The sequence below is a fragment of the Berghia stephanieae genome, chromosome 8 (genome assembly GCF_034508935.2).
Source record: "Berghia stephanieae isolate SIO BIC M18660-M18661 chromosome 8, UCSD_Bste_1.3, whole genome shotgun sequence".
In the NCBI taxonomy this organism is placed as follows: Eukaryota; Metazoa; Mollusca; class Gastropoda; order Nudibranchia; family Aeolidiidae; genus Berghia; species Berghia stephanieae.
In genome coordinates, this window is record NC_088367.1 from 45,859,821 (window position 1) to 45,869,820 (window position 10,000).

A 10,000-nucleotide genomic window follows, 5' to 3' on the forward strand; every position below is an offset into this window, starting at 1 on the left:
CAGCTTTCCAAATATCAAACATCACGATTGGTCATTTTGTTCTGTTTGACACATGTGTATGTTTACAATTTTCATAAACAAAGCAGCGTGTTTACGTTTTTAAAGAAATATATACTCGTTGGACAGCAACAGATCATGTGATTGATGACTTGGTTGGACGAAAACCTGAATATAGATCGCTCCCATTTATCTTTTACCACTGGTGTTTCTATTTTACGAAACTCGCCGAAACACGCCGAATCCCGCTGTTAACGACCTGGTACTCATTTTACACATGAATACGGTGAGACAATAGGAGTAAAGTGCTTTTTTCAAGGACTGAATTATTCGCCGCTCACAGAGGGACACGAACCCAGAGCCTTCTGATTCGAATGCGAGTGTTATACTAAATGACCACATAGCCGCACATTAACTATAGAAGGAACGAAACTGACGTCACCCATCTCTTTGTTATTGTTCTTAGTCAGTCACATTTATGAGAAGAGTTATCTCTCTTAATTCTATAAATCAGACTATAGATAGTATGCAGATGACGTCACTCAGGCCTTTGTTATTGTTTTTGCTATCCGCGTTTGTGAGTTGTTCTCACTAAACTGTATTAACCAGACTATAAAAGTTCATGGTTACACAGAGTTTGTGTGTTGGTTCGTTATACCTCCGGATGGCAATGTTGTGAACTCCTTGGCCAAGCGAATTCTATCTATAAACGTTTAAGGTTACACATAGTTTTGTGTGTTGGTACATATATCCGGATGGCATATATTATGAGCTTTTTAGCTAAGCGCATTGCATCAATACTATAACTGATACTAAAACAATGCTTTCCATTCCATGCAACATTTAGTTTGATCTCAGCTGGTGGTGGTGTGGTGGTGGTGGTGGTGGAGGGGTCCTGTTAGCTCAGTTGGTAGAGCACTCGCTCACAAGCAAAGGGACCGAGATCGATCCCGGGTGCAGTCGAGATTCTTTTCTTTTGACCCCCCTGTCCACCTAGCAGTGATTGGGTCGCTGGGTCTGATAATATCCATGCGAAGCCATCGTCAACTAATAGCCTGACACTGACCAGTCTTTGGCCACAAAAAAACAAACAAATCGTGAATTGTATTCAATAGTTCAACCAATTGTTTCCATGAGCTCTACTAACGACTCACTAGACGCTGCATAAACCTAAATATTGATGTCAAACTGTAAGTCTTCGAGGTTCTGGTGTAAGGCTAAAAGTTAACGATGGCCTCGCTCCATGGGCTTCATGTCTCTGAAGGAATACTTTTTTTTTCCCAGCTGCATTATTAACCAGTAGATTTTTGACGGATCAAAACATAAAATGTGTGACACATCTTCACACATGCTGGGACAACATAGTTGGTCGTTCATAAACAATAAAGTGAATGAATTCGACCTTTTCTCTGATCATTGTTATTGTTTTCATACTGCCAAATGGGTGACGAGTTATCCCACGATTCTCTAGATCATGTTATAAACGTTTAAGTTTAAACATAGATTTCTGTATAGATAGAATGCGTTTGGCCAAGGAGTTCACAACATTGCCATCCGGAAGTATAACGGACCAACACACAAACTCTGTGTAACCATGAACTTTTATAGTCTGGTTAATACAGTTTAGTGAGAACAACTCACAAACGCGGATGGCAAAAACAATAACAAAGGCCTGAGTGACGTCATCTGCATACTATCTATAGATGTTATTCATCAACTGGCAGAACAGTGCGTAATTTACTTTATTAGACGCATACCATCGATAGTCAAACCTGTTTAGTTTGCTGCCAATTGGATTCAGTAGTCTGATGTCACGCCGCCCAGCAAGGGCGGCCATCTTGGTTCTAAACAAAGAAAATCATTACTTTTTATTCTTCAAGATGGGTAGAACTTTTCATATGCCTTTTGATCAGAATGTGTAAAAGTCAAAACATGATCAAATTTATCTTTTTTTTCCCCTCTGGATACGCTTTTATGTTTGCCGGGGAAATGTTTCATACTGGCGTCCGCCATTGTTCCGATAGTTTAGAGCCAGTGTTACTAAGTTACCATACGTCATTAGGAAGGAAGTGACGTTACGACTGTTGAAGAGTATTACTGTCGATGGCGTGGTTATCTAAGTGTGTGTTTTCAGGTTAATGTATTGGACCAAGGAATGGCCTCTTGCCTATTCTATGGATTGAGGGACAGAACAGACTGCACTTTACATAATTTAATATACATAGTTCATGAGGCTATGTGGTCTAGCAGTATGACACTCGCTTTCAGATCGGAAGGTCCTGGGTTCGAGCTTTCTCGCTCGGCGCATAGTTGAGTCCTTGGAAAAGGCTCTTTACTGAATTTCTCTCACCGTACTCGGGTGTAAAATGTGTACATGGGCATTAACAGCGTTGTATCTGTCCGAAAAAAATTGTATTATCGCCTAACAGGCGTCATGTCCCATTCTACATGTTAAGTGTTGCTGTTGTCCAGGGACCCCTTGTAAAGCGCTTTGAGCACGTTTAGTGGATGCTGCTCTATATAAAAGCTCTTTTTTATTTTTAAAAAAATCCCACTTAACTATTACCTAATTGTGACAGTCTTTTTTTTTTTCATGACCTGTCGCAAAACCAATCCAACCAACCATTATCTAATTAATTTGGAGCTTTTATATGGAGAAATATCCACTAAACGTGCTCAAATGGCTTTACAAGGGATCTTAAGCCAACAGCAACACTCAAGATATAAGACGAGACATAACACCTGTAAAGTTCTCGCTATTTTTTTTTTCTAGAAAGAGACAAGGCTGTTACTTGCTTGGTAATATTATTATTATATTTACACCTAAGTGCGGTGAGAGAATGTGAATAAAGTACTTTTTTAACCCTCTTCTTACCAGCTGTAGGAAAATCGTCACATTCGTTACGATACAAACCAACATTTTTCTTATTCAACTTCCTTTTGTACATCATAAAATTTAAAGGAAATGAACAGTGTGTTATAAGATATGTTTTTCAAAAGAAACTATGTATCGCAAGAATTTTACTGCTATTATGTCTCTGAGTGATAAAAAATCTATTTTGTGTTAGTTGGGTGTGGAGTTTTGGGGAAAATCTTGAAAATGCCTGGTAAGGAGGGGGTTAAAGACTGAACTTTGCGCCTCTCAACGTGTGACTCGATTAAGGAACCACCATTTGTCTCTCTTATGGATCGTCTCATTAACTCTTTCCTTACCGAACTTTTTCACGATTCTCCACAAAACACCAGACCCATCTAACAAAAAAATTTGATTTTTAAGGTTCTACTCAAAAGAAATGAATACGTAACAATCGCAGAATTAAGTTCTTATATCTAACTATGATTTTTTAAAATCTTCAAATTTTTGTGATTACAAAATAAAACTGATTGGGATAAATCATATTGGTGGAATCGTATAGATGTAACGATTTTCCTGTAGTTGGTAAGGAGAGGGGTAAAAGGAGAAAATGGCAATGGTTGGGGCATGTCTGTCGCAGATTGATGAAATACTGATAAGGAAGGCTCTGCGATGGACCGTAGCCATTGTTAACTGATAGCCTGACACTGACCAAAAAATATGAAGTCAAAAGACAAGTCTTTGGCCGCAAAAGAAAACAAATCGCAAATTGAATTCAATAGTTCAACAAATGAAATCACTTGTTTCCTTGGGTTCGAACGACAACTCACTAGACGCTACACAAACGTAAAAAACGACTTCAAAAGATAAGACCGAATGAGTCCTAGTGTAGCCATTCTTAACATATAGATAGAATGCGCTTGGCCAAGGAGTTCACAACATTGCCATCCGGAAGTATAACGGACCGACACACAAACTCTGTGTAACCATGAACTTTTATAGTCTGGTTAATACAGTTTAGTGAGAACAACTCACAAACGCGGATGGCAAAAACAATAACAAGGGCCTGAGTGACGTCATCTGCATACTATCTATAGCTTGACACTGAAATCCAAAAGGACTGGCAGTTTGACGTCATTATTTGGTTTTTACACCGCCCAGTGAGTTGTCGTTAGTAGAGCTCATGGAAACAAGTCATTTCATTGGTTGAACTATTGAATACAACTCACGATTTGTTTTCTTTTGTGGCAAAAGACTGGCATTTTGACGTCATTTTTTGCCATCCGTCATTTCCCATCCGCGTTTATGAGTAATGCTCACTGAACTGTATTAACCTGACTATAAACGGTCATGGAAACACACAGGAAAGAAAAATAAATACAAATAAAAGCGTGTTTGTCTGACATAGAGTCAAAGAAGGATTTAGAGATAGTTCGAAGATGACGTCACTCAGGTCTTTGTTATTGTTTTTGCCATCCGCTTTTGTGAGTTGCTCTCACTAAAAAGTATTAACCAGACTATAAACGGTCATGGTTACACAGAGTTTGTGTGTTGGTCCGTTATACTTCCGGATGGCAATGTTGTGAACTCCTTGGACAAGCGCATTCTATCCATATCTTTTTGAAAAAACTTCGTGTTCCATAAATTGATACTTTAACTCACTCAATCCTAGAGATTTTTGCTACTTTTCAAAATTGGAAAAAAAATGTATTAAAAATGAGCATGTTCAGTGATATTTTTATTCAACTACCTTTAACATGTACCACACTAAGAATATTAGCTTTGATACTACGCCTATAAGTTGTCTCATAAAAATGCAATATAAAGGGATGGGGTAAAAGAAACCTCGGGTTTGCTACGGATATAGTCGGTGTTAGGGTTCAATGAGTTAAGACGGTATTCAAAACAAAGATTAGCAGAATATTAAATCTCTGATTTTAGCATTGCAATAAGCTAAATTTTTACAACAAAAATGACAACACGACACGCATACGCCTACACAAACCTGAACTAAATCTCTCCGCAAAGGCCCATATTATGTAACCGTAGCTTCAATAATAATATCATAACTTATGTAGCTACTCTGAAAAAAAATTATTAAAAATTTTGGACACAAAGGTCGTCCTTCAATAAATAACGATAAGTTACAAGGCACTATTTCTTCTCTCGGATATAGTGCGATTTTTTGGATTTTTTTTTTTTGGTTCTGTGTGTATGACACTCGAATTTGGAGCTGTAGGTCAGTCTCCGGTTCGAGATCCATTCTTGGCAGCGCTAAGTTGAGTCATTGATGGGGGAAGGGGTTAGTCACAGTTAGTCACAACACTCGGGTGCAAAAGGAGATCGTTAACTGCTCTCTCCTTACCGGCCATTTTCAGGATTCTCCCCAAAACTTCAAATCCAACTAACACAAAAATAGACCTTTTATTACTCAAACACAATAGCAGTAAAATTATTGAGATGCATACTTTTTTAATCAAAACATGCTCTACAACACACTGTTCATTTTCTGTAGGTCTCCAGTTCGAGATCCATTCTCGGCAGCGCAAAGTTGAGTCATTGATGGGGGAAGGGGTTAGTCGCAGTTGGTCACAACACTCGGGTGTAAAATGAGATCATTAACCCTCTCCTTACCAGCCATTTTCAGGATTCTCCACAAAACTTCAAACCCAACCGAAACAAAAATAGACCTTTTATTACTAAAACACAATAGCAGTGATATTCTTGCGATACATACATTTTTTTATCAAAACATGCTCTACAACACACTGTTCATTTTCTTTAAATTCTATCATGTACAAGAGAAATTTGAATAAGAAAAATGTTAGTTTTATCGTAACGAATGTGACGATTTTCCTATAGATAGTATGCGCTTGGCTAAGAAGCTCATAACAATGCCATCCGGACGTATAACGGACCAACACACAAAACTGTGTGTATTCATGAACGTTTATAGTCGGGTTAATACAGTTCAGTGAGCATTACTCATAAACGTGGATGGCAAAAAACAATAACAAAGACCTGAGTGACGTCATCTTCGAACTATCTATCGTTGATACGGAGAGAGTTAAGGAGTCTTTCAGAGCCATTAGATTCAATGAACCGGAGTTTATCGATATCCCGGTTTTTATAGAGAAGAAAAATGAACTTTTATCTAAAGCAATTCCCACACTTTCCTCCGGAAAGAGCCCTGTAACATAACCAAGCAGGCTCTCGAATGGAACCCACAGGGCAAGAGGAAACGGAGTCGTCCAAAAACAGACGTGGAGGAGAAGCAAGCCTTCACCAAGATTTGAGCGGCTCCAATCTTACCTGGAGTGAGGAGGCAAAGGTCTGTGCCAAGGACAGAAGAAGATGGAAGAGTGCTGTTGAGGCCCTATGCTCCGCCAGGAGTCAAGAGGCATAAGTCAAGTCAAGTCAATTTCCACTAAATCTCAAAGCGCTTTACGAGGGGTCCCTGGCCAACAGCAGCTACATTTAACATTTAGGACGGGACATGACGCCTATTAGGCGATGTTACAATTCTTTTTTTTTCGCTGGTATAGGCCACGTACTCATTTCACACTTGAGTACGGTGAGAGAATGCGAGTAAAGAGCCTTTTCGAAGGACACAGCTATGCGCCGAGCGATATGGCTCGAACCCAGGACCTTCCGATTCGAAAAGCGAGTGTCATACCACAAGACCACATAGCCGCACGAGGAGTTCCCGTTTATCTCTTTTATTCGTCCAGACTGAACAATGCCGATTTGAGCTGGCGGGCGACAATAATTTAGGCCACAAGGAACTCATACTTAAAATGTCGGTCAGCTGTCAGTAATACTCTTCAACAGTCGTAACGTCACTTCCTTCCTAATGACGCATGGTAACTTAGTAACACTGGCTCTAAGCTATCGGAACAATGGCGGACGCCCGTATGAAATATTTCTCCGGCGAGCTTAAAAACGTATCCAGAGGAATATATATATAGGCAGTAACTACAGATTGACATATAGATAGAGAGATAGATGGGTTGATGGATTGATAGATATATAGATATGTAGATAGGCGAAAAGACAGATAGATAGATAGATAGATAGATAGATAGATAGATAGATAGATAGATAGATAGATAGATAGATAGATAGATAGATGTATACATTCGTTCGATGGATAGATAGACAGACGAGCAGGCACATAGATATATAGATAGACAGGTAGATTGATTGATAGATTGATTGAATAATCGATACAAAATACGATAAATAAATGGACAGATTACATTTTACACAACTTACCTCAATCAAAGGTAACCTCACTATTCCTGCAACACAATAACGTTTTCCGTGATGTATCCCAACGCCAAAAACACACAAACAACAATATCCACCTCAACAAAGTATAGATAGTTCGAAGATGGCGTGACTCAGGTCTTTGTTATTGGTTTTTGCCATCCGCGTGTTTGAGTAATGCTCACTGAACTGTATTAACCTGACTATTGGATACACACAGTTTTGTGTGTTGGTCCATGAGCTTCTTTGCCAAGCGCAAACTCTCTATAAACTGCATCACTAATAAAACTTGTCTGAAATGCAACACACCGCAATGTCCGTCACACACGTAAATCACTTTGGAAGTCGTTTTAATTAATACTTACTCCAACAATAAAACAACCAGTCGATCTATTTTGAAACAAACACATCACAGTCCGAAAATAAATAAAATAATATAAGATAAAATAATAATCTTATAATTACGTTGTTTGTCTCACTTCAAAGCAAACCTATTTCTTTTTGAAAATATCAAATTAAGAAATTAAGGAGCAGGCATTGGTGTAAGATAAAGAACTGAACGAGTGTGTATGGAAGGTGTCACAGTGTAAATGTTGCTGCTCGAAGCTCGAAGAAATAAATAATAATGTGAAATTGAATGTAAGCTTCAATTTAATTACAAAAACAGATCAAATGAACGTTTCGGGTTTCCGCTTTATCAACAAAACAGGATGATTGAAACACCATGAACGTTTCGGGTTTCCCCTTTATCAACAAAACAGGATGATTGAAACACCACAGATGAGGCTTACATTCAACTTCACGTTACTATTGATGGAAGGTGTCACAACAACAAACATCATCCCAAAACCTCAGTGTTGACCTATGAGGTCGAGGTCGACTGATTTTTTGGGGATTTTGTTTGTTTTTTCTTGTTTTTTTTTTTTTTTTTCTTTCTTGCATAGTCTGACACGACCTGTCATACACACTGTTCAGTTCTTTATCAAAACCTACTTTTGCGTGTGTTTCACAATTATTACTTAACACAAAACACATCTTAAGATAACAACATGTCGTATTATAATATATATATTATAATCTCTCCCTTCACATCAAACTTCATTATAAATACAAAATCCGTCCAAGGAAATCATTTCTTACAACTGAATCAATTCTTATATGCGCCCAATCGTCACAAAACGGTATTATGCCGAGATGAAACCTAATCTTAAAGATCAAATATCAAATTTTAAACACAATCAACTTTTAATAATATTATACTTCCATTACAGTGGAGTGAGATTTAGTATATAAAACTCTAACCAGATTATAATAGTAATATAATATTCCAAATCTTGAACGTAATTTTGACGCTATGTTTAATTTTCTTTTATCTAGTTCAATCCGATATATTACCATTTAGGCGCGTCGGGGCACAACTGATATGACAAGAAGTAAGAGTTTCAGTTAGATAGTCATAATAGTACATTTCATAACAACACAATATCGTATAGTCGTACTAGGAAATAACACACATCTAAAAATAAAATTCGACCAGAGAACTCTTCATTTAAATATTGATCGATTTGAACGAATCCCGCCTTGTCAAAAACACTCAACCTTGGAATTTCAAAGAAATCCCAGGTATGACAGTTTTTGACGTGGTGAAATTCATTTTATTCAATTGATAATATTTGAAAACTGGTTTTCTAGCCAATTTTTTTTCTTGCTTCAGAATTTGGCAGTAGAATATTAGTATAATCATTATCGACACACTAGGACTTCGTTGGTTGGTTGGATTATAGTAAAATAAAATGCTGGTGGTCGTAGTGTAGTAGTGGTGGTGGTGGTGGTGGTGGTGATGGTGGCATGGAGGAACGAACGACGAATGTCCCACATTAGGAACTCACTGATAACACCGTCGTCCGTCACAGGTAGAATTAATGGTAGGTGCGATATTCGAAGAGGTTTGCCGATTAGAGAGCCCGCGGACGAATAATTATAGGACTAATAATAATAAATAGGTGGGATGGAGGTGGTGTGGTAGTTGGTGAATATAACGAAAGGGGTGGGTGGGGGGGGGGTACTACTACTACTACTACTACTACTACTACTACTACTACTACTACTACTACTACTACTACTAATACTACTACTACTACTACTACTAATACTACTACTACTACTACTACTACTACTACTAATACTACTACCTACTACTACTACTAATACTACTACTACTACTAATACTACTACCTACTACTACTACTAATACTACTACTACTACTACTATTACTACTACTACTACTATTACGACTACTACTACTACTACTACTACTACTACTACTACTACTACTACTACGACTAATACTACTACTACTACTACTGCTACTACTAATACTACTACTACTACTACTACTACTACTACTACTACTACTACTACTACTACTGCTACTACTACTACTACTACTACTACTACTACTACTAGTACTACCACTACTACTACTACTACTACTACTACTACTACTACTACTACTACTACTAATACTACTAATACTACTGCTACTACTACTACTACTACTACTATTACTGCTGCTACTACTACTACTACTACTACTACTAACTACTACTACTACTACTACTACTACTACTACTACTACTACTACTACTACTACTACTACTACTACTACTACTACTACTACTACTACTACCTACTACTACTACTACTACTACTACTACTACTACTACTACTACTACTACTACTACTACTACTACTAAAGCTACAGCTACTGCTGCTACTACTACTAATACTACTAGTTGTAGTACTACTACTACTACTACTACTGCTACTACTACTACTACTACTACTACTACTACTACTACTACTACTACTACTACTAC

General features: G+C 37.7%; 1 protein-coding gene across 4 annotated transcripts in view; it reads right to left on the bottom strand.

The window, feature by feature from the left end:
* Positions 1 to 10,000, bottom strand: part of LOC144978766 (uncharacterized) — a 74,972-nt gene that overhangs the window by 64,479 nt on the left and 493 nt on the right. Inside the window, exons 1-2 of one of the 4 annotated variants that reach the window (XM_078925234.1) lie at positions 8,876 to 8,944; positions 7,127 to 7,510 (exon numbers count right to left, since the gene is read on the bottom strand). The gene's annotated coding sequence lies outside the window, so the exon portion shown is untranslated. Of the gene's footprint in view, positions 1 to 7,126; positions 7,618 to 8,515; positions 8,619 to 8,875; positions 8,945 to 10,000 lie in introns of those variants that run through there. The other 3 variants (XM_078925233.1, XM_078925235.1, XM_078925230.1) reach the window with 3 other exon arrangements.